The 20,679-nt window shown below is 50.5% G+C and overlaps 20 pseudogenes; all 20 read left to right on the top strand.

Moving 5' to 3' along the window:
- Positions 1-2,165: 2,165 nt before the first annotated feature.
- LOC130315954 (5S ribosomal RNA) lies at positions 2,166-2,285 on the top strand (annotated as a pseudogene).
- A 284-nt stretch (positions 2,286-2,569) lies between these two features.
- On the top strand, positions 2,570-2,689 carry LOC130351762 (5S ribosomal RNA; annotated as a pseudogene).
- Positions 2,690-3,376: 687 nt separating this feature from the next.
- Positions 3,377-3,496, top strand: LOC130352748 (5S ribosomal RNA; annotated as a pseudogene).
- A 1,101-nt stretch (positions 3,497-4,597) lies between these two features.
- Positions 4,598-4,717, top strand: LOC130331150 (5S ribosomal RNA; annotated as a pseudogene).
- Positions 4,718-6,801: 2,084 nt separating this feature from the next.
- On the top strand, positions 6,802-6,921 carry LOC130346908 (5S ribosomal RNA; annotated as a pseudogene).
- A 486-nt stretch (positions 6,922-7,407) lies between these two features.
- On the top strand, positions 7,408-7,527 carry LOC130332661 (5S ribosomal RNA; annotated as a pseudogene).
- A 671-nt stretch (positions 7,528-8,198) lies between these two features.
- Positions 8,199-8,318, top strand: LOC130330187 (5S ribosomal RNA; annotated as a pseudogene).
- Positions 8,319-8,602: 284 nt separating this feature from the next.
- LOC130351868 (5S ribosomal RNA) lies at positions 8,603-8,722 on the top strand (annotated as a pseudogene).
- Positions 8,723-9,242: 520 nt separating this feature from the next.
- Positions 9,243-9,362, top strand: LOC130352354 (5S ribosomal RNA; annotated as a pseudogene).
- A 676-nt stretch (positions 9,363-10,038) lies between these two features.
- On the top strand, positions 10,039-10,158 carry LOC130318226 (5S ribosomal RNA; annotated as a pseudogene).
- A 283-nt stretch (positions 10,159-10,441) lies between these two features.
- Positions 10,442-10,561, top strand: LOC130318827 (5S ribosomal RNA; annotated as a pseudogene).
- Positions 10,562-10,833: 272 nt separating this feature from the next.
- Positions 10,834-10,953, top strand: LOC130328511 (5S ribosomal RNA; annotated as a pseudogene).
- Positions 10,954-12,836: 1,883 nt separating this feature from the next.
- LOC130328800 (5S ribosomal RNA) lies at positions 12,837-12,956 on the top strand (annotated as a pseudogene).
- A 907-nt stretch (positions 12,957-13,863) lies between these two features.
- Positions 13,864-13,983, top strand: LOC130336692 (5S ribosomal RNA; annotated as a pseudogene).
- Positions 13,984-14,861: 878 nt separating this feature from the next.
- Positions 14,862-14,981, top strand: LOC130352674 (5S ribosomal RNA; annotated as a pseudogene).
- A 284-nt stretch (positions 14,982-15,265) lies between these two features.
- LOC130328715 (5S ribosomal RNA) lies at positions 15,266-15,385 on the top strand (annotated as a pseudogene).
- A 1,480-nt stretch (positions 15,386-16,865) lies between these two features.
- Positions 16,866-16,985, top strand: LOC130324252 (5S ribosomal RNA; annotated as a pseudogene).
- Positions 16,986-17,471: 486 nt separating this feature from the next.
- LOC130352760 (5S ribosomal RNA) lies at positions 17,472-17,591 on the top strand (annotated as a pseudogene).
- A 2,280-nt stretch (positions 17,592-19,871) lies between these two features.
- On the top strand, positions 19,872-19,991 carry LOC130346117 (5S ribosomal RNA; annotated as a pseudogene).
- A 486-nt stretch (positions 19,992-20,477) lies between these two features.
- LOC130327569 (5S ribosomal RNA) lies at positions 20,478-20,597 on the top strand (annotated as a pseudogene).
- Positions 20,598-20,679: the final 82 nt, after the last annotated feature.

Here is a 20,679-nt window from a genome sequence, read left to right on the forward strand (position 1 = left end):
TGCTGCCCGGCAAGTACGGGCATGGGAGACTGGCTGGCAATCCAAGGTGCTATTGACATTTTGCTCTGTTGCCGCCTTCCTCTCCGATTCCGAAAAGGATTAATAGATGCTTAAATGCACAGTATAAAAAGCATGAAGGTGTCAATGGCCATCCTAAGCTGAACGCGCCTGCTCTCGTCAGATTGCAGACTGCTACCCAGCTTAGGGCCCGGTAAGTACTGGCATGGGAGACTGACTGGGAATCCCGGGTCCCGTTGACATTTTGCTCTTTTGCCGCCTTCCTCTCCGATTAAAATTTTTTTTTATTGATGCTTAAATCCACAGTATACAAGGCGTGAAGATGTCAATGGCCATCCTAAGCTGAACGCGCCTGCTTTCGTCGGATCGCAGACTGCTACCCAGCTTAGGGCCCGGTAAGTACCGGCATGGGAGACTGGCTGGGAAACCAGGGTGCAGTTGACATTTTGCTCTGTTGCCGCCTTCCGTTCCGATTCCGAAAAGGATTTATTGATGCTTAAATGCACAGTATAAAAAGCATGAAGCTGTCAATGGCCATCCTAAGCTGAACGCGCCTTCTCTCGTCAGATCGCAGACTGTTACCTAGCTTAGGGCCCGGTAAGTACTGGCATGGGAGACTGGCTTGGAATCCTGGTTGCCATTGACATTTTGCTCTATTGCTGCCTTCCGCTCCGATTCCGAAAAGAATTTATTGATGCTTAAATCCACAGTATACAAGGTGTGAAGCTGTCGACGGCCATCCTAAGCTGATCGCGCCTTCTCTCGTCAGATTGCAGACTGCTACCCAGCTTAGGGCCCGGTAAGTACTGGCATGGGAGACTGGCTGGGAATCCCAGGTGCCGTTGACATTTTCCTCTATTGCTGCCTTCCGCTCCGATTCCGAAAATAATTTATTGATGCTTAAATCCACAGTATACAAGGTGTGAAGCTGTCGACGGCCATCCTAAGCTTAACGCGCCTGCTCTCGTCAGATCGCAGACTGGTACAGATCTTAGGGCCCGGTAAGTACCGGCATGGGACACTGGCTTTGAATCCCGGCTGCCGTTGAATTTTTGCTCTGTTGCCGCCTTCCGTTCCGATTCCGAAAAGGATTTATTGATGCTTAAATGCACAGTATAAAGGGCGAGAAGCTGTCAACGGCGAGAAGCTGTCAACGGCCATCCTAAGCTGAACGCGCCTGCTCTCGTCAGATTGCAGACTGCTACCCAGCTTAGGGCCCGGTAAGTACCAGCATGGGAGACTGGCAAGGAATCCCTGGTGTCGTTGACATTTTGCTCTGTTGCCGCCTTCCGCTCCGATTCCGAAAAGGATTTATTGATGCTTAAATCCACAGTATACAGGGTGTGAAGATGTCTATGGCCATCCTAAGCTGAATGCGCCTGTTCTCGTCAGATCGCAGACTGCTACCCAGCTTCGGGCCTGGTAAGTACCATCATGGGAGACTGGCTGGGAATCCCGGGTGTTGTTGACATTTTGCTCTTTAGCCGCCTTCCGCTCCGATTCCGAAAAGGATTTATTGATGCTTAAATCCACAGTATACAGGGTGTTAAGCCGTCTACGGCTATCCTAAGCTGAATGTGTCTGTTCTTGTCAGATCGCAGACTGCTGCCCGGCAAGTACGGGCACGGGAGACTGGCTGGCAATCCAAGGTGCTATTGACATTTTGCTCTGTTGCCGCATTCCTCTCCGATTCCGAAAAGGATTTATTGATGCTTAAATGCACAGTATAAAAAGCATGAAGCTGTCAATGGCCATCCTAAGCTGAACACGCCTGCTCTCGTCAGATCGCAGACTGGTACAAATCTTAGGGCCCGGTAAGTACCGGCATGGGACACTGGCTGGGAATCCCGGCTGCCGTTGACATTTTGCTCTGTTGCCGCCTTCCGTTCCGATTCCGAAAAGGATTTATTGATGCTTAAATGCACAGTATACAAAGTGTGAAGCTGTCAACGGCCATCCTAAGCTGAACGCGCCTGCTCTCGTCAGATCGCAGACTGCTACCCTGCTTAGGGCCTGGTAAGTACCAGCATGGGACACTGGCTGGGAATCCCGGGTGCAGTTGACATTTTAATCTGTTGCCGCCTTCCGCTCCGATTCGGAAAAGGATTTATTGATGCTTAAATGCACAGTATAAAAAGCATGAAGCTGTCAATGGCCATCCTAAGCTGAACGCGCCTGCTCTCGTCAGATCGCAGACTGCTACCCAGCTTAGGGCCCGGTAAGTACTGGCATGGGAGACTGGCTGGGAATCCCGGGTGCCGTTGACATTTTGCTCTATTGCTGCCTTCCGCTCCGATTCCGAAAAGAATTTATCGATGCTTAAATCCACAGTATACAAGGTGTGAAGCTGTCGACGGCCATCCTAAGCTTAACGCGCCTGCTCTCGTCAGATCGCAGACTGGTACAGATCTTAGGGCCCGGTAAGTACCGGCATGGGACACTGGCTGGGAATCCCGGCTGCCGTTGACATTTTGCTCTGTTGCCGCCTTCCGTTCCGATTCCGAAAAGGATTTATTGATGCTTAAATGCACAGTATACAAAGTGTGAAGCTGTCAACGGCCATCCTAAGCTGAACGCGCCTGCTCTCGTCAGATCGCAGACTGCTACCCAGCTTAGGGCCTGGTAAGTACCAGCATGGGAGACTGGCTGGGAATCCCGGGTGCAGTTGACATTTTAATCTGTTGCCGCCTTCCGCTCCGATTCGGAAAAGGATTTATTGATGCTTAAATGCACAGTATAAAGGGCGTGAAGCTGTCAACGGCCATCCTAAGCTTAACGCGCCTGCTCTCGTCAGATCGCAGATTGCTACCCTGCTTAGGGCCCGGTAAGTACCAGCATGGGAGACTGGCAGGGAATCTCAGGTGTTGTTGACATTTTGCTCTGTAGCTCTGTAGACATTTTGCTCCGATTCCGAAAAGGATTTATTGATGCTTAAATCCACAGTATACAGGGTGTGAAGATGTCTACGGCCATCCTAAGCTGAATGCGCCTGTTCTTGTCAGATCGCAGACTGCTACCCAGCTTCGGGCCTGGTAAGTACCAGCATGGAAGACTGACTGGGAATCCCGGGTGCAGTTGACATTTTGCTCTGTTTCTGCTCCGATTCCGAATTTTTTTTATTGATGCTTAAATCCACAGTATACAAAGTGTGAAGCTGTCAACGGCCATCCTAAGCTGAACGCGCCTGCTCTCGTCAGATCGCAGACTGCTACCCAGCTTAGGGCCTGGTAAGTACCAGCATGGGACACTGGCTGGGAATCCCGGGTGCAGTTGACATTTTAATCTGTTGCCGCCTTCCGCTCCGATTCGGAAAAGGATTTATTGATGTTTAAATCCACAATATACAGGGTGTGAAGCTGTCAACGGCCATCCTAAGCTGAACGCGCCTGCTCTCGTCAGATCACAGACTGCTATCCAGCTTAGGGCCCGGTAAGTACCAGCATGGGAGACTGGCTGGGAATCCCAGGTGTCGTTGACATTTTGCTCTGTTGCCGCCTTACGCTCCGATTCCGAAAAGGATTTATTGATGCTTAAATCCACAGTATACAGGGTGGGAAAATGTCTACGGCCGTCCTAAGCTTAATGCGCCTGATCTAGTCAGATTGCAGACTGCTACCCAGCTTCGGGCCTGGTAAGTACCAGCATGGGAAACTGGCTGGGAATCCCGGGTGCAGTTGACATTTTGCTCTGTTTCTGCTCCGATTCCGAAAATTATTTATTGATGCTTAAATCCACAGTATACAAAGTGTGAAGCTGTCAACGGCCATCCTAAGCTGAACGCGCCTGCTCTTGTCAGATTGCAGACTGCTACCCAGCTTATTGCCTGGTAAGTACCAGCATGGGAGACTGGCTGGGAATCCCGGGTGCAGTTGACATTTTAATCTGTTGCCGCCTTCCACTCCGATTCGGAAAAGGATTTATTGATGCTTAAATCCACAATATACAGGGTGTGAAGCTGTCAACGGCCATCCTAAGCTGAACGTGTCTGCTCTCCTCAGATCGCAGACTGCTGCCCGGCATATACCGGCGTGGGAGACTGGCTGGCAATCCAAGGTGCCATTGACATTTTGCTCTGTTGCCGCCTTCCTCTCCGATTAATAAAAATATTTATTGATGCTTAAATCCACAATATACAATGCGTGAAGATGTCAACGGCCATCCTAAGCTGAACGCGCCTGCTCTCGTCAGATCGCAGACTGCTACCCATCTTAGGGCCCGGTAAGACTGCTACCCATCTTAGGGCCCGGTAAGTACCGGCATGGGACACTGGCTGAGAATCCCGGCTGCCGTTGACATTTTGCTCTGTTGCCGCCTTCCGTTCCGATTCCGAAAAGGATTTATTGATGCTTAAATGCACAGTATACAAAGTGTGAAGCTGTCAACGGCCATCCTATGCTGAACGCGCCTGCTCTCGTCAGATCGCAGACTGCTACCCAGCTTAGGGCCTGGTAAGTACCAGCATGGGAGACTGGCTGGGAATCCCGGGTGCAGTTGACATTTTAATCTGTTGCCGCCTTCCGCTCCGATTCGGAAAAGGATTTATTGATGCTTAAATGCACAGTATAAAGGGCGTGAAGCTGTCAACGGCCATCCTAAGCTGAACGCGCCTGCTCTCGTCAGATCGCAGACTGATACCCAGCTTAGGGCCTGGTAAGTACCAGCATGGGAGACTGGCTGGGAATCCCAGGTGTTGTTGACATTTTGCTCTGTAGCCGCCTTCCGCTCCGATTCCGAAAAGGATTTATTGATGCTTAAATGCACAGTATACAGGGTGTGAAGCCGTCTACGGCTATCCTAATCTGAATGTGCCTGTTCTTGTCAGATCGCAGACTGCTGCCCGGCAAGTACGGGCATGGGAGACTGGCTGGCAATCCAAGGTGCTATTGACATTTTGCTCTGTTGCCGCCTTCCTCTCCGATTCCGAAAAGGATTAATTGATGCTTAAATGCACAGTATAAAAAGCATGAAGCTGTCAATGGCCGTCCTAAGCTGAACGCGCCTGCTCTCGTCAGATCGCAGACTGCTACCCAGCTTAGGGCCTGGTAAGTACTGGCATGGGAGACTGGCTGGGAATCCCGGGTGCCGTTGTCATTTTGCTCTATTGCTGCCTTCCGCTCCGATTCCGAAAATAATTTATTGATGCTTAAATCCACAGTATAGAAGGTGTGAAGCTGTCGATGGCCATCCTAAGCTTAACGTGCCTGCTCTTGTCAGATCGCAGACTGGTACAGATCTTAGGGCCCGGTAAGTACCGGCATGGGACACTGGCTGGGAATCCCGGCTGCCGTTGACATTTTGCTCTGTTGCCGCCTTCCGTTTCCGTTTCCGTTTCCGAAAAGGATTTATTGATGCTTAAATGCACAGTATACAAAGTGTGAAGCTGTCAACGGCCATCCTAAGCTGAACGCGCCTGCTCTCGTCAGATCGCAGACTGATAACCAGCTTAGGGCCTGGTAAGTACCAGCATGAGAGACTGGCTGGGAATCCCGGGTGCAGTTGACATTTTAATCTGTTGCCGCCTTCCGCTCCGATTCGGAAAAGGATTTATTGATGCTTAAATCCACAGTATACAGGGTGTGAAGCTGTCAACGGCCATCCTAAGCTGAACGTGCCTGCTCTCGTCAGATCGCAGACTGCTACCCAGCTTAGTACCCGGTAAGTACGAGCGTGGGAGACTGGCTGGGAATCCCAGGTGTTGTTGACATTTTGCTCTGTAGCCGCCTTCCGCTTCGATTCCGAAAAGGATTTATTGATGCTTAAATCCACAGTATACAGGGTGTGAAGCCGTCTACGGCTATCCTAAGCTGAACGCGCCTGCTCTTGTCAGATCGCAGACTGGTACAGATCTTAGGTCCCGGTAAGTACCGGCATGGGAAACTGGCTGGGAATCCCGGCTGCCGTTGACATTTTGCTCTGTTGCCGCCTTCCGTTCCGATTCCGAAAAGGATTTATTGATGCTTAAATCCACAGTATACAGGGTGTGAAGATGTCTACGGCCATCCTAAGCTGAATGCGCCTGATCTCGTCAGATCGCAGACTGCTACCCAGCTTTGGGCCTGGTAAGTACCAGCATGGGAGACTGGCTGGGAATCAAGGGTGCAGTTGACATTTTGCTCTGTTTCTGCTCCGATTCCGAAAATTATTTATTGATGCTTAAATCCACAGTATACAAAGCGTGAAGCTGTCAACGGCCATCCTAAGCTGAACGCGCCTGCTCTTGTCAGATTGCAGACTGCTACCCAGCTTATTGCCTGGTAAGTACCAGCATGGGAGACTGGCTGGGAATCTCGGGTGCAGTTGACATTTTATCATTTATCTGTTGCCGCCTTCCGCTCCGATTCGGAAAAGGATTTATTGATGCTTAAATCCACAATATACAGGGTGTGAAGCTGTCAACGGCCATCCTAAGCCTGAACGTGCCTGCTTTCCTCAGGTCGCAGACTGCTGCCCGGCAGTTACCAGCATGGGAGACTGGCTGGCAATCCAAGGTGCCATTGACATTTTGCTCTGTTGCCGCCTTCCTTTCCGATTAAAAAAATATTTATTGATGCTTAAATCCACAATATACAAGGCGTGAAAATGTCAACGGCCATCCTAAGCTGAACGCGCTTGCTCTCGTCAGATCGCAGACTGCTACCCAGCTTAGGGCCCAGTAAGTACCGGCATGGGAGACTGGCTGGGAATACCGGGTGCAGTTGACATTTTGCTCTGTTGCCGCCTTCCGTTCCGATTCCGAAAAGGATTTATTGATGCTTAAATGCACAGTATAAAAAGCATGATGCTGTCAATGGCCATCCTAAGCTGAACGCGCCTGCTCTCGTCAGATCGCAGACTGCTACCCAGCTTAGGGCCTGGTAAGTACTGGCATGGGAGACTGGCTGGGAATCCTGGATGCCGTTGACATTTTGCTCTATTGCTGCCTTCCGGTCCGATTCCGAAAAGAATTTATTGATGCTTAAATCCACAGTATACAAGGTGTGAAGCTGTCGACGGCCATCCTAAGCTTAACGCGCCTGCTCTCGTCAGATCGCAGACTGGTACAGATCTTAGGGTCCGGTAAGTACCAGCATGGGACACTGGCTGGTAATCCCGGCAGCCGTTGACATTTTGCTCTGTTGCCGCCTTCCGTTCCGATTCCGAAAAGGATTTATTGATGCTTAAAGGCACAGTTTACAAAGTGTGAAGCTGTCAACGGCCATCCTAAGCTGAACGCGCCTGCTCTCGTCAGATCGCAGACTGCTACCCAGCTTAGGGCCTGGTGAGTACCAGCATGGGACACTGGTTGGGAATCCCGGCAGCCGTTGACATTTTGCTCTGTTGCCGCCTTCCGCTCCGATTCGGAAAAGGATTTATTGATGTTTAAATGCACAGTATAAAGGGCGTGAAGCTGTTAACGGCCATCCTAAGCTGAACGCACCTGCTCTCGTCAGATCGCAGACTGCTACCCAGCTTAGGGCCCGGTAAGTACCAGCATGGGAGACTGGCTGGGAATCTCAGGTGTTGTTGACATTTTGCTCTGTAGCTCTGTAGACATTTTGCTCCGATTCCGAGAAGGATTTATTGATGCTTAAATCCACAATATACAGGGCGTGAAGCCGTCTACGGCTATCCTAAGCTGAATGCGCCTGTTCTTGTCAGATCGCAGACTGCTGCCCGGCAAGTACGGGCATGGGAGACTGGCTGGCAATCCAAGGTGCTATTGACATTTTGATCTGTTGCCGCCTTCCTCTCCGATTAAAAAAACTTTTTTATTGATGCTTAAATCCACAGTATACAAAGCGTGAAGATGTCAATGGCCATCCTAAGCTGAACGCGCCTGTTCTCGTCAGATCGCAGACTGCTACCCAGCTTAGGGCCCGGTAAGTACTGGCATGGGAGACTGGCTGGGAATCCCGGGTGTTGTTGACATTTTGCTCTGTAGCCGCCTTCTGCTTCGATTCCGAAAAGGATTTATTGATGCTTAAATCCACAGTATACAGGGTGTGAAGCCGTCTACGGCTATCCTAAGCTGAATGTGCCTGTTCTTGGCAGATCGCAGACTGCTGCCCGGCAAGTACGGGCATGGGAGACTGGCTGGCAATCCAAGGTGCTATTGACATTTTGCTCTGTTGCCGCCTTCCACTCCGATTCCGAAAAGGATTAATTGATGCTTAAATGCACAGTATAAAACGCCTGAAGCTGTCAATGGCCATCCTAAGCTGAACGCGCCTGCTCTCGTCAGATCGCAGACTGCTACCCAGCTTAAGGCCCGGTAAGTACTGGCATGGGAGACTGGCTGGGAATCCCGGGTGCCGTTGACATTTTGCTCTGTTTCCGCCTTCCTCTCCGATTAAAATTTTTTTTTATTGATGTTTAAATCCACAGTATACAAGGCCTAAAGATGTCAATGGCCATCCTAAGCTGAACGCGCCTGCTCTCATCAGATCGCAGACTGCTACCCAGCTTAGGGCCCGGTAAGTACCGGCATGGGAGACTGGCTGGGAATCCAGGGTGCAGTTGACATTTTGCTCTGTTGCCGCCTTCCGTTCCGATTCCGAAAAGGATTTATTGATGCTTAAATGCACAGTGTAAAAAGCATGAAGCTGTCAATGGCCATCCTAAGCTGAACGTGCCTGCTCTCGTCAGATCGCAGACTGTTACCCAGCTTAGGGCCCGGTAAGTACTGGCATGGGAGACTGCCTGGGAATCCTGGTTGCCATTGACATTTTGCTCTATTGCTGCCTTCCGCTCCGATTCCGAAAAGAATTTATTGATGCTTAAATCCACAGTATACAAGGTGTGAAGCTGTCGACGGCCATCCTAAGCTGATCGCGCCTTCTCTCGTCAGATTGCAGACTGCTACCCAGCTTAGGGCCCGGTAAGTACTGGCATGGGAGACTGGCTGGGAATCCCAGGTGCCGTTGACATTTTCCTCTATTGCTGCCTTCCGCTCCGATTCCGAAAAGAATTTATTGATGCTTAAATCCACAGTATACAAGGTGTGAAGCTGTCGACGGCCATCCTAAGTTTAACGCGCCTGCTCTCGTCAGATCGCAGACTGGTACAGATCTTAGGGCCCGGTAAGTACCGGCATGGGACACTGGCTGGGAATCCCGGCTGCCGTTGACATTTTGCTCTGTTGCCGCCTTCCGTTCCGATTCCGAAAAGGATTTATTGATGCTTAAATAAACAGTATAAAGGGCGAGAAGCTGTCAACGGCGAGAAGCTGTCAACGGCGAGAAGCTGTCAACGGCCATCCTAAGCTGAACGCGCCTGCTCTCGTCAGATTGCAGACTGCTACCCAGCTTAGGGCCCGGTAAGTACCAGCATGGGAGACTGGCTGGGAATCCCAGGTGTCGTTGACATTTTGCTCTGTTGCCGCCTTCCGCTCCGATTCCGAAAAGGATTTATTGATGCTTAAATCCACAGTATACAGGGTGAGAAGATGTCTACGGCCATCCTAAGCTGAATGCGCCTGTTCTCGTCAGATCGCAGACTGCTACCCAGCTTCGGGCCTGGTAAGTACCATCATGGGAGACTGGCTGGGAATCCCAGGTGTTGTTGACATTTTGCTCTTTAGCCGCCTTCCGCTCCGATTCCGAAAAGGATTTATTGATGCTTAAATCCACAGTATAAAGGGTGTTAAGCCGTGTACGGCTATCCTAAGCTGAATGTGTCTGTTCTTGTCAGATCGCAGACTGCTGCCCGGCAAGTACGGGCATGGGAGACTGGCTGGCAATCCAAGGTGCTATTGACATTTTGCTCTGTTGCCGCATTCCTCTCGGATTCCGAAAAGGATTTATTGATGCTTAAATGCACAGTATAAAAAGCATGAAGCTGTCAATGGCCATCCTAAGCTGAACACGCCTGCTCTCGTCAGATCGCAGACTGGTACAGATCTTAGGGCCCGGTAAGTACCGGCATGGGACACTGGCTGGGAATCCCGGCTGCCGTTGACATTTTGCTCTGTTGCCGCCTTCCGTTCCGATTCCGAAAAGGATTTATTGATGCTTAAATGCACAGTATACAAAGTGTGAAGCTGTCAACCGCCATCCTAAGCTGAACGCGCCTGCTCTCGTCAGATCGCAGACAGCTACCCAGCTTAGGGCCTGGTAAGTACCAGCATGGGAGACTGGCTGGGAATCCCGGGTGCAGTTGACATTTTAATCTGTTGCGCCTTCCGCTCCGATTCGGAAATGGATTTATTGATGCTTAAATGCACAGTATAAAGGGCGTGAAGCTGTCAACGGCCATCCTAAGCTGAACGTGCCTGCTCTCGTCAGATCGCAGACTGCTACCCTGCTTAGGGCCTGGTAAGTACCAGCATGGGACACTGGCTGGGAATCTCGGGTGCAGATGACATTTTAATCTGTTGCCGCCTTCCTCTCCGATTCGGAAAAGGATTTATTGATGCTTAAATGCACAGTATAAAAAGCATGAAGATGTCAATGGCCATCCTAAGCTGAACGCGCCTGCTCTCATCAGATCGCAGACTGCTACCCAGCTTAGGGCCCGGTAAGTACTGGCATGGGAGACTGGCTGGGAATCCCAGGTGTTGTTGACATTTTGCTCTGTAGCCGCCTTCCGCTCCGATTCCGAAAAGGATTTATTGATGCTTAAATCCACAGTATACAGGGTGTGAAGCCGTCTACGGCTATCCTAATCTGAATGTGCCTGTTCTTGTCAGATAACAGACTGCTGCCCGGCAAGTACGGGCATGGGAGACTGGCTGGCAATCCAAGGTGCTATTGACATTTTGCTCTGTTGCCGCCTTCCTCTCCGATTCCGAAAAGGATTAATTGATGCTTAAATGCACAGTATAAAAAGCATGAAGCTGTCAATGGCCATCCTAAGCTGAATGCGCCTGCTCTCGTCAGATCGCAGACTGCTACCCAGCTTAGGGCCCGGTAAGTACTGGCATGGGAGACTGGCTGGGAATCCCGGGTGCCGTTGTCATTTTGCTCTATTGCTGCCTTCCGCTCCGATTCCGAAAAGAATTTATTGATGCTTAAATCCACAGTATACAAGGTGTGAAGCTGTCGACGGCCATCCTAAGCTTAACGCGCCTGCTCTTGTCAGATCGCAGACTGGTACAGATCTTAGGGCCCGGTAAGTACCGGCATGGGACACTGGCTGGGAATCCCGGCTGCCGTTGACATTTTGCTCTGTTGCCGCCTTCCGTTTCCGATTCCGAAAAGGATTTATTGATGCTTAAATGCACAGTATACAAAGTGTGAAGCTGTCAACGGCCATCCTAAGCTGAACGCGCCTGCTCTCGTCAGATCGCAGACTGATACCCAGCTTAGGGCCTGGTAAGTACCAGCATGGGAGACTGGCTGGGAATCCCGGGTGCAGTTGACATTTTAATCTGTTGCCGCCTTCCGCTCCGATTCGGAAAAGGATTTATTGATGCTTAAATCCACAGTATACAGGGTGTGAAGCTGTCAACGGCCATCCTAAGCTGAACGCGCCTGCTCTCGTCAGATCACAGACTGCTACCCAGCTTAGGGCCCGGTAAGTACCAGCGTGGGAGACTGGCTGGGAATCCCAGGTGTTGTTGACATTTTGCTCTGTAGCCGCCTTCCGCTTCGATTCCGAAAAGGATTTATTGATGCTTAAATCCACAGTATACAGGGTGTGAAGCCGTCTACGGCTATCTTAAGCTTAACGCGCCTGCTCTTGTCAGATCGCAGACTGGTACAGATCTTAGGTCCCGGTAAGTACCGGCATGGGAAACTGGCTGGAAATCCCGGCTGCCGTTGACATTTTTCTCTGTTGCCGCCTTCAGTTTCCGATTCCGAAAAGGATTTATTGATGCTTAAATGCACAGTATAAAGGGCAAGAAGCTGTCAACGGCCATCCTAAGCTGAACGTGCCTGCTCTCGTCAGATCGCAGACTGCTACCCAGCTTAGGGCCCGGTAAGTACCAGCATGGGAGACTGGCTGGGACTCCCAGGTGTCGTTGACATTTTGCTCTGTTGCCGCCTTACGCTCCGATTCCGAAAAGGATTTATTGATGCTTAAATCCACAGTATACAGGGTGTGAAGATGTCTACGGCCATCCTAAGCTGAATGCGCCTGATCTCGTCAGGTCGCAGACTGCTACCCAGCTTCGGGCCTGGTAAGTACCAGCATGGGAGACTGGCTGGGAATCCCGGGTGCAGTTGACATTTTGCTCTGTTTCTGCTCCGATTCCGAAAATTATTTATTGATGCTTAAATCCACAGTATACAAAGTGTGAAGCTGTCAATGGCCATCCTAAGCTGAACGCGCCTACTCTTGTCAGATTGCAGACTGCTACCCAGCTTATTGCCTGGTAAGTACCAGCATGGGAGACTGGCTGGGAATCTCGGGTGCAGTTGACATTTTAATCTGTTGCCGCCTTCCGCTCCGATTCGGAAAAGGATTTATTGATGCTTAAATCCACAATATACAGGGTGTGAAGCTGTCAACGGCCATCCTAAGCCTAAACTTGCCTGCTCTCCTCAGGTCGCAGACTGCTGCCCGGCAGTTACCGGCATGGGAGACTGGCTTGCAATCCAAGGTGCCATTGACATTTTGCTCTGTTGCCGCCTTCCTTTCCGATTAAAAAAATATTTATTGATGCTTAAATCCACAATATACAAGGCATGAAGATGTCAACGGCCATCCTAAGCTGAACGCGCTTGCTCTCGTCAGATCGCAGACTGCTACCCAGCTTAGGGCCCAGTAAGTACCGGCATGGGAGACTGGCTGGCAATCCAAGGTGCTATTGACATTTTGCTCTGTTGCCGCCTTCCTCTCCGATTCCGAAAAGGATTAATTGATGCTTAAATGCACAGTATAAAAAGCATGAAGCTGTCAATGGCCATCCTAAGCTGAACGCGCCTGCTCTCGTCAGATCGCAGACTGCTACCCAGTTTAGGGCCCGGTAAGTACTGGCATGGGAGACTGGCTGGGAATCCCGGGTGCCGTTGACATTTTGCTCTGTTGTCGCCTTCCTCTCCGATTAAAATTTTTTTTTATTGATGCTTAAATCCACAGTATACAAGGCGTGAAGATGTCAATGGCCATCCTAAGCTGAACGCGCCTGCTCTCGTCAGATCGCAGACTGCTACCCAGCTTAGGGCCCGGTAAGTACCGGCATGGGAGACTGGCTGGGAATCCAGGGTGTTGTTGACATTTTGCTCTTTTGCCGCCTTCCGCTCCGATTCCGAAAAGGATTTATTGATGCATAAATGCATAGTATAAAAAGCATGAAGCTGTCTATGGCCATCCTAAGCTGAACGCGCCTGCTCTCGTCAGATCGCAGACTGTTACCCAGCTTAGGGCCCGGTAAGTACTGGCATGGGAGACTGGCTGGGAATCCTGGTTGCCAATGACATTTTGCTCTATTGCTGCCTTCTGCTCCGATTCCGAAAATAATTTATTGATGCTTAAATCCACAGTATACAAGGAGTGAAGCTGTCGATGGCCATCCTAAGCTGATCGCGCCTTCTCTCATCAGATTGCAGACTGCTACCCAGCTTAGGGCCCGGTAAGTACTGGCATGGGAGACTGGCTGGGAATCCCAGGTGCCGTTGACATTTTCCTCTATTGCTGCCTTCCGCTCCGATTCCGAAAATAATTTATTGATGCTTAAATCCACAGTATACAAGGTGTGAAGCTGTCGACGGCCATCCTAAGCTTAACGCGCCTGCTCTCGTCAGATCGCAGACTGGTACAGATCTTAGGGCCCGGTAAGTACCGGCATGGGACACTGGCTGGGAATCCCGGCTGCCGTTGACATTTTGCTCTGTTGCCGCCTTCCGTTCCGATTCCGAAAAGGATTTATTGATGCTTAAATGCACAGTATAAAGGGCGAGAAGCTGTCAACGGCGAGAAGCTGTCAACGGCCATCCTAAGCTGAACGCGCCTGCTCTCGTCAGATTGCAGACTGTTACCCAGCTTAGGGCCCGGTAAGTACCAGCATGGGAGACTGGCTGGGAATCCCAGGTGTCGTTGACATTTTGCTCTGTTGCCGCCTTCCGCTCCGATTCCGAAAAGGATTTATTGATGCTTAAATCCACAGTATACAGGGTGTGAAGATGTCTACGGCCATCCTAAGCTGAATGCGCCTGTTCTCGTCAGATCGCAGACTGCTACCCAGCTTCGGGCCTGGTAAGTACCATCATGGGAGACTGGCTGGGAATCCCAGGTGTTGTTGACATTTTGCTCTTTAGCCGCCTTCCGCTCCGATTCCGAAAAGGATTTATTGATGCTTAAATCCACAGTATACAGGGTGTTAAGCCGTCTACGGCTATCCTAAGCTGAATGTGTCTGTACTTGTCAGATCGCAGACTGCTGCCCGGCAAGTACAGGCATGGGAGACTGGCTGGCAATCCAAGGTGCTATTGACATTTTGCTCTGTTGCCGCATTCCTCTCCGATTCCGAAAAGGATTTATTGATGCTTAAATGCACAGTATAAAAAGCATGAAGCTGTCAATGGCCATCCTAAGCTGAACACGCCTGCTCTCATCAGATCGCAGACTGGTACAGATCTTAGGGCCCGGTAGGTACCGGCATGGGACACTGGCTGGGAATCCCGGCTGCCGTTGACATTTTGCTCTGTTGCCGCCTTCCGTTCCGATTCCGAAAAGGATTTATTGATGCTTAAATGCACAGTATACAAAGTGTGAAGCTGTCAACGGCCATCCTAAGCTGAACGCGCCTGCTCTCGTCAGATCGCAGACTGCTACCCTGCTTAGGGCCTGGTAAGTACCAGCATGGGACATTGGCTGGGAATCACGGGTGCAGTTGACATTTTAATCTGTTGCCGCCTTCCGCTCCGATTCGGAAAAGGATTTATTGATGCTTAAATGCACAGTATAAAAAGCATGAAGCTGTCAATGGCCATCCTAAGCTGAACGCGCCTGCTCTCATCAGATTGCAGACTGCTACCCAGCTTAGGGCCCGGTAAGTACTGGCATGGGAGACTGGCTGGGAATCCCGGTTGCCGTTGACATTTTGCTCTATTGCTGCCTTCCGTTCCGATTCCGAAAAGAATTTATTGATGCTTAAATCCACAGTATACAAGGTGTGAAGCTGTCGACGGCCATCCTAAGCTTAACGCGCCTGCTCTCGTCAGATCGCAGACTGGTACAGATCTTAGGGCCCGGTAAGTACCGGCATGGGACACTGGCTGGGAATCCCGGCTGCCGTTGACATTTTGCTCTGTTGCCGCCTTCTGTTCCGATTCCGAAAAGGATTTATTGATGCTTAAAGGCAAAGTATACAAAGTGTGAAACTGTCAACTGCCATCCTAAGCTGAACGCCCCTGCTCTCGTCAGATCGCAGACTGCTACCCAGCTTAGGGCCTGGTGAGTACCAGCATGGGAGACTGGCTGGGAATCCCAGGTGCAGTTGACATTTTAATGTGTTGCCGCCTTCCGCTCCGATTCGGAAATGGATTTATTGATGCTTAAATGCACAGTATAAAGGGCGTGAAGCTGTTAACGGCCATCCTAAGCTGAACGCAATTGCTCTCGTCAGATCGCAGACTGCTACCCAGCTTAGGGCCCGGTAAGTACCAGCATGGGAGACTGGCTGGGAATCTCAGGTGTTGTTGACATTTTGCTCTGTAGCTCTGTAGACATTTTGCTCCGATTCCGAGAAGGATTTATTGATGCTTAAATCCACAATATACAGGGCGTGAAGCCGTCTACGGCTATCCTAAGCTGAATGCGCCTGTTCTTGTCAGATCGCAGACTGCTGCCCGGCAAGTACGGGCATGGGAGACTGGCTGGCAATCCAAGGTGCTATTGACATTTTGATCTGTTGCCGCCTTCCTCTCCGATTAAAAAAACTTTTTTATTGATGCTTAAATCCACAGTATAAAAGGCGTGAAGATGTCAATGGCCATCCTAAGCTGAACGCGCCTGCTCTCGTCAGATCGCAGACTGCTACCCAGCTTAGGGCCCGGTAAGTACCGGCATGGGAGACTGGCTGGGAATCCCGGGTGTTTTTGACATTTTGCTCTGTAGCCGCCTTCCGCTCCGATTCCGAAAAGGATTTATTGATGCTTAAATCCACAGTATACAGGGTGTGAAGCCGTCTACGGCTATCCTAAGCTGAATGTGCCTGTTCTTGTCAGATCGCAGACTGATGCCCGGCAAGTACGGGCATGGGAGACTGGCTGGCAATCCAAGGTGCTATTGACATTTTGCTCTGTTGCCGCCTTCCTCTCCGATTCTGAAAAGGATTAATTGATGCTTAAATGCACAGTATAAAAAGCATGAAGCTGTCAATGGCCATCCTAAGCTGAACGCGCCTGCTTTCGTCAGATCACAGACTGCTACCCAGCTTAGGGCCCGGAAAGTACTGGCATGGGAGACTGGCTGGGAATCCCGGATGCCATTGACATTTTGCTCTATTGCTGCCTTCCGCTCCGATTCCGAAAAGAATTTATTGATGCTTAAATCCACAGTATACAAGGTGTGAAGCTGTCGACGGCCATCCTAAGCTTAACGCGCCTGCTCTTGTCAGATCGCAGACTGGTACAGATCTTAGGGCCCGGTAAGTACCGGCATGGGACACTGGCTGGGAATTCCGACTGCCGTTGACATTTTGCTCTGTTGCCTCCTTCCGTTTCCGATTCCGAAAAGGATTTATTGATGCTTAAATGCACAGTATACAAAGTGTGAAGCTGTCAACAGCCATCCTAAGCTGAACGCGCCTGCTCTCGTCAGATCGCAGACTGATACCCAGCTTAGGGCCTGGTAAGTACCAGCATGGGAGACTGGCTGGGAATCCCGGGTGCAGTTGACATTTTAATCTGTTGCCGCCTTCCGCTCCGATTCGGAAAAGGATTTATTGATGCTTAAATCCACAGTATTCAGGGTGTGAAGCTGTCAACGGCCATCCTAAGCTGAACGCGCCTGCTCTCGTCAGATCGCAGACTGCTACCCAGCTTAGGGCCCGGTAAGTACCAGCGTGGGAGACTGGCTGGGAATCCCAGGTGTTGTTGACATTTTGCTCTGTAGCCGCCTTCCGCTTCGATTCCGAAAAGGATTTATTGATGCTTAAATCCACAGTATACAGGGTGTGAAGCCGTCTACGGCTATCCTAAGCTTAACGCGCCTGCTCTTGTCAGATCGCAGACTGGTACAGATCTTAGGGCCCGGTAAGTACCGGCATGGGAAACTGGCTGGGAATCCCGGCTGCCGTTGACATTTTGCTCTTTTGCCGCCTTCCGTTCCGATTCCGAAAAGGATTTATTGATGCTTAAATGCACAGTATAAAGGGCGAGAAGCTGTCAACGGCCATCCTAAGCTGAACGCGCCTGCTCTCGTCAGATCGCAGACTGCTACCCAGCCTAGGGCCCATTAAGTACCGGCATGGGAGACTGGCTGGGAATCCCGGGTGCAGTTGACATTTTGCTCTGTTGCCGCCTTCCGTTCCGATTCCGAAAAGGATTTATTGATGCTTTAATACACAGTATAATAATAATGAAGCTGTCAATGGCCATCCTAAGCTTAACGCGCCTGCTCTCGTCAGATCGCAGACTGCTACCCAGCTTAGGGCCCGGTAAGTACTGGCATGGGAGACTGGCTGGGAATCCCGGGTGCCGTAGACATTTTGCTCTATTGCTGCCTTCAGCTCCGATTCCGAAAATAATTTATTGATGCTTAAATCCACAGTATACAAGGTGTGAAGCTGTCGACGGCCATCCTAAGCTTAACGCGCCTGCTCTCGTCAGATCGCAGACTGGTACAGATCTTAGGGCCCGGTAAGTACCGGCATGGGAGACTGGCTGGGAATCCCAGTTGTCGTTGACATTTTGCTCTGTTGCCGCCTTCCGCTCCGATTCCGAAAAGGATTTATTGATGCTTAAATCCACAGTATACAGGGTGTGAAGATGTCTACGGCCATCCTAAGCTGAATGCGCCTGTTCTCGTCAGATCGCAGACTGCTACCCAGCTTCGGGCCTGGTAAGTACCAGCATGGGAGACTGGCTTGGAATCCCGGGTGCAGTTGACATTTTGCTCTGCTTTTGCTCCGATTCCGAAAATTATTTATTGATGCTTAAATCCACAGTATACAAAGTGTGAAGCTGTCAACGGCCATCCTAAGCTGAACGCGCCTGCTCTCGTCAGATCGCAGACTACTACCCAGCTTAGGGCCTGGTAAGTACCAGCATGGGAGACTGGCTGGGAATCCCGGGTGCAGTTGACATTTTAATCTGTTGCCGCCTTCCGCTCCGATTCGGAAAAGGATTTATTGATACTTAAATCCACAATATACAGGGTGTGAAGCTGTCAACGGCCATCCTAAGCCTGAACGTGCCTGCTCTCCTCAGATCGCAGACTGCTGCCCAGCAGTTACCGGCATGGGAGACTGGCTGGCAATCCAAGGTGCCATTGACATTTTGCTCTGTTGCCGCCTTCCTCTCCGATTAATAAAAATATTTATTGATGCTTAAATCCACAATATACAAGGCGTGAAGATGTCAACGGCCATCCTAAGCTGAACGCGCCTGCTCTCGTCAGATCGCAGACTGCTACCCAGGTTAGGGCCCAGTAAGTAGCGGCATGGGAGACTGGCTGGGAATCCCGGGTGCAGTTGACATTTTGCTCTGTTGCCGCCTTCCGTTCCGATTCCGAAAAGGATTTATTGATGCTTAAATGCACAGTATAAAAAGCATGACGCTGTCAATGGCCATCCTAAACTGAACGCGCCTGCTCTCGTCAGATCGCAGACTGCTACCCAGCTTAGGGCCTGGTAAGTACTAGCATGGGAGACTGGCTGGGAATCCCAGGTGCAGTTGACATTTTGCTCTGTTGCCGCCTTCCGTTCCGATTCCGAAAAGAATTTATTGATGCTTAAATCCACAGTATACAAGATGTGAAGCTATCGACGGCCATCCTAAGCTTAACGCGCCTGTTCTCGTCAGATCGCAGACTGGTACAGATCTTAGGGCCCGGTAAGTACCGGCATGGGACACTGGCTGGGAATCCCGGCTGCCGTTGACATTTTGCTCTGTTGCCGCCTTCCGTTCCGATTCCGAAAAGGATTTATTGATGCTTAAAGGCACAGTATACAAAGTGTGAAGCTGTCAACGGCCATCCTAAGCTGAACGTGCCTGCTCTCGTCAGATCGCAGACTGCTACCCAGCTTAGGGCCTGGTGAGTACCAGCATGGGAGACTGGCTGGGAATCCCGGGTGCAGTTGACATTTTAATCTGTTAGCGCCTTCCGCTCTGATTCGGAAAAGGATTTATTGATGCTTAAATGCACAGTATAAAGGGCGTGAAGCTGTTAACGGCCATCCTAAGCTGAACACACCTGCTCTTGTCAGATCGCAGACTGCTACCCAGCTTAGGGCCCGGTAAGTACCAGCATGGGAGACTGGCTGGGAATCTCAGGTGTTGTTGACATTTTGCTCTGTAGCTCTGTAGACATTTTGCTCCGATTCCGAGAAGGATTTATTGATGCTTAAATCCACAATATACAGGGCGTGAAGCCGTCTACGGCTATCCTAAGCTGAATGCGCCTGTTCTTGTCAGATCGCAGACTGCTGCCCGGCAAGTACGGGCATGGGAGACTGGCTGGCAATCCAAGGTGCTATTGACATTTTGATCTGTTGCCGCCTTCCTCTCCGATTAAAATTTTTTTTTATTGATGCTTAAATCCACAGTATACAAGGCGTGAAGATGTCAATGGCCATCCTAAGCTGAACGCGCCTGCTCTCGTCAGATCGCAGACTGCTACCCAGCTTAGGGCCTGGTAAGTACCGGCATGGGAGACTGGCTGGGAATCCAGGGTGCAGTTGACATTTTGCTCTGTTGCCGCCTTCCGTTCCGATTCCGAAAAGGATTTAATGATGCTTAAATGTACAGTATAAAAAGCATGAAGCTGTCAATGGCCATCCTAAGCTGAACGCGCCTGCTCTCGTCAGATCGCAGACTGTTACCCAGCTTAGGGCCCGGTAAGTACTGGCATGGGAGACTGGCTGGGAATCCTGGATGCCATTGACATTTTGCTCTATTGCTGCCTTCCGCTCCGATTCCGAAAATAATTTATTGATGCTTAAATCCACAGTATACAAGGTGTGAAGCTGTCGACGGCCATCCTAAGCTGAACGCGCCTTCTCTCGTCAGATTGCAGACTGCTACCCAGCTTAGGGCCCGGTAAGTACTGGCATGGGAGACTGGCTGGGAATCCCGGGTGCCGTTGACATTTTGCTCTATTGCTGCCTTCCGCTCCGATTCCGAAAATAATTTATTGATGCTTAAATCCACAGTATACAAGGTGTGAAGCTGTCGACGGCCATCCTAAGCTTAACGCGCCTGCTCTCGTCAGATCGCAGACTGGTACAGATGTTAGGGCCCGGTAAGTACCGGCATGGGACACTGGCTGGGAATCCCGGCTGCCGTTGACATTTTGCTCTGTTGCCACCTTCCGTTCCGATTCCGAAAAGGATTTATTGATGCTTAAATGCACAGTATAAAGGGCGAGAAGCTGTCAACGGCCATCCTAAGCTGAACGCACCTGCTCTCGTCAGATTGCAGACTGCTACCCAGCTTAGGGCCCGGTAAGTACCAGCATGGGAGACTGGCTGGGAATCCCAGGTGTCGTTGACATTTTGCTCTGTTGCCGCCTTCCGCTCCGATTCCGAAAAGGATTTATTGATAATTAAATCCACAGTATACAGGGTGTGAAGAT

This window comes from Hyla sarda, chromosome 1 (assembly GCF_029499605.1).
Source record: "Hyla sarda isolate aHylSar1 chromosome 1, aHylSar1.hap1, whole genome shotgun sequence".
Taxonomy (NCBI): Eukaryota; Metazoa; Chordata; class Amphibia; order Anura; family Hylidae; genus Hyla; species Hyla sarda.